The sequence below is a fragment of the Cyprinodon variegatus genome, unplaced genomic scaffold (genome assembly GCF_000732505.1).
Source record: "Cyprinodon variegatus isolate N-32 unplaced genomic scaffold, C_variegatus-1.0 Scaffold4635, whole genome shotgun sequence".
NCBI lineage: Eukaryota > Metazoa > Chordata > Actinopteri > Cyprinodontiformes > Cyprinodontidae > Cyprinodon > Cyprinodon variegatus.
The window spans coordinates 1-2,998 of NW_015155088.1; the positions used below are offsets into that span (position 1 = coordinate 1).

The 2,998-nt window shown below is 37.2% G+C and overlaps 1 long non-coding RNA gene across 1 annotated transcript; it reads left to right on the forward strand.

The window, feature by feature from the left end:
- The first annotated feature begins 72 nt into the window (after window positions 1–72).
- Window positions 73–1,581, forward strand: LOC107081392. The gene is made up of 3 exons (XR_001481067.1): window positions 73–453; window positions 774–866; window positions 1,278–1,581. It is a non-coding gene; the product is annotated as an uncharacterized LOC107081392 (long non-coding RNA).
- Window positions 1,582–2,998: the final 1,417 nt, after the last annotated feature.

The window sequence follows — 2,998 nt, forward strand, 5'->3', positions numbered from 1 at the left end:
GATTTGCTTGGACGCTCTGGAAAAACGATGAAAAGGAGTTAAAGGATGTGTCGGCGCACAAAAGCAACACCCAAGTTGTTTACTGATAGATGAATAAGTTTATTGTGATATATGATGCTTTTCCGCCCCACTTCTTATATCAACCTGGGCATCCACCCTCTGTATTATCATAAGCAGTTTAAGAAGGTTCAACCCTTGATCAACTCTTCTGTTGCTTTACTTTTTCATTATTTCTCATCTAAAATTTTTAAAACGAAACACCAACCGCCTCAGATACGACCTAAATCTTTAAGTTACCCATTTTTTTTATTTATTTATTTTATTTTTATCATCATCGTTTCCATATCAATTTTATTTTAGGTTCAGATTTTAAGTGAGAAGCTGGACTTCACTCATGTTCAGTCAAAGTGCGGCTCCAAGGACAATCTGAAGTACACGCCAAAAGGAGGCAATGTATGTAATCACTTCTCTTCTCTCTCTTTCACTTTTTTGCGCTTTTTTTCCTAGCTTTATTGCTTCGACATCCTGCTTTTATGTGTGTCTATCTGTTTTGTCTGTCATCTAATTCAACATATGAATTAATTTCAGTGCAAACTTGCAGAACTTTTGCTGTTTAGGAGAATTTTCTAACAAAAACATTCAAATGAGACTTTAAAAGGACTATTTTGGGTGAAAAAAGCAGAAATGTGCTCTAGAACCTCTCAATATTTTTTTGTTCTTTGTGTTTAAGATCTAAAAGAAAAAAAAAGAAAAGTCAACCTGTTATTTTATAGGTCATGATTCCAAGCGTTAAGCTGGACTTTAGCCACGTTCAGTCTAAATGTGGCTCCCTGGATAAGGTCCACCACTCGGCAGGCGGGGGAAACGTGAGTGACTCTGCGCAAAGTTCATCCCCCAAAGAACAAACCTCCCGTCATCACGATAAACGTCCAGGGCATGTCTATAACGTGTAGTTGTTGTGTTATTTATTATTTTTTGTGATTTGTGCCACGGAGTGTAAATCCATAAATCACTCATTCTTATGAAAAAGGTGAAGAAACATCCCTTTAGCATGCAGGGTTGTCCGCTTTAAACTTGTTTCCACTTTGACCTCTCTCTGGGGAAGTGATGTCATCAATCCGAGTTGTCATAAACTCACAAATCCATGTTGTGATTTGTGCCCCTCCCCTCCCTCCCTGTTCTACACTAAGCTATATATTGTATATTCACTGCATTTCATATGAATAAACAAGTAAAGTCAGCGTTAAGCATTAAGTCCGGCTCCTTGCCTCTTACAGGTTCACATCCAGACCAAGAAGATCGACTTGAGCCATGTCACCTCCAAATGTGGCTCCATGTCCAACATTCATCACAGACCAGGTGACTCACAGTGTGCTTAAAAAAAAAAAAAAAGATAAATCAAAAGTTTTCTGTGTTTTACTGAATATTAATCGGCAGCTCTTAATTAGTTTAAAAAGGGAAAATGAAACCTTTGGAGTTCCACAAGGATATGTCTGTGGGACTTTTTTTTCTCTACATTGTGATTGAGTGAAATTTGAAAAAATGATGCATTCCAGAAATGAAACTTTGAGAAACAGTTTAATCAAACAAGGATAACTTTGCTGTTTGCTTTTTTTTTAATGCAAAATTGAAGTTTTTTTCAGATCTTTTTTTTTGTTTGATATTTTTTTCTAAATCTTTGTACAAATTTAAAGTTTCCAATAAGATTTTCTTTCAAAATGTTATTTGACAGATGCAAGATTTTGATTTTTTTATTTTGTTTTACAAATACTTTGCAATTTAAACACCTCCTCTTGACCAATGCATTTTTTTTTTTGCCAAGATCCTTAAAGAAATGCCTCTTGAGTCTGCAAGAAAAAAACAAAACTGAAAGAATTTTTTTTATCCTGAGATCTAGTTGTTGCGGAGCCCCCAGGGGACATGGGGAATTTGTTTTTCTTTTGCGTTCCCTCGCAAAAGTATTGCGTTACCTCGCAAAATTTTTCGCTACCTCGCGAAACCTTTTGCGTTACCTCGCAAAACCTTTTTCACAGATTCGGACTTCCGGGATCAATAACTCTCGTTGTTGAAACACAAATGGCGCCTCTTTCATGTCCTGATAGCACAGACTACGTATTACAAGAATCAAAAAGCGTTATTTTTGAGAAAAACGAGCCGTTCTCCGAGCTGGATATATTTCATTGATCTCTATGCACAGGCAGCGGCCAGGCGAGTGGTTAGGGACCGTCTGCAAATGGTAAAACAACAGAAAAACGTTGCAAATAAAAATCAATAACTCCACTGCCATAAAGTGCAGAGACTACAAAATCACCACACACACCAAGGGGCTCTTGGTGATCGCACTACAACAGCTGGTTTGGAAAAATACACCTTTACTTATTTTTTTAGAATTTTTTTGTTATTATTAAGCATTAATATCATCCTATTTTACTTCATAAAGAACTCCCATCTGCCTAGCATCTCTGTGTACTTCATTCACAAAAAGTTATAAAAAGGTGTATTTTTTCCAAACCAGCTGTTGTAGTGCGATCACCAAGAGCCCCGTTTTTGATTCTTGTAATACGTCGTCTGTGCTATAAGGACATGAAAGAGGCGCCATTTGTGTTTCAACAACGAGAGTTATTGATCCCGGAAGTCCGAATCTGTGAAAATCGATCTAACTTTACCGAAGTAAGGCTTTGCTTTCTCACGCAAAAGGTTTTGCGAGGTAACGCAAAAGTTTTTGCGAGGTAACGCAAAAGGTTTTGAGAAGTAACACAATACTTTTGCGAGGTAACGCAAAAGATTTTGAGAGGTAATGCAAAAGTTTTGAGGTAACGCAAAAGGTTTTGAGAGGTAACACAATACTTTTGCGAGGTAACGCAAAAGGTTTTGAGAGGTAACGCAAAAGTTTTTGCGAGGTAACGCAAAAGGTTTTGAGAGGTAACACAATACTTTTGCGAGGTAACGCAAAAGGTTTTGAGAAGTAACACAATACTTTTGCGAGGTGACGCAAAAG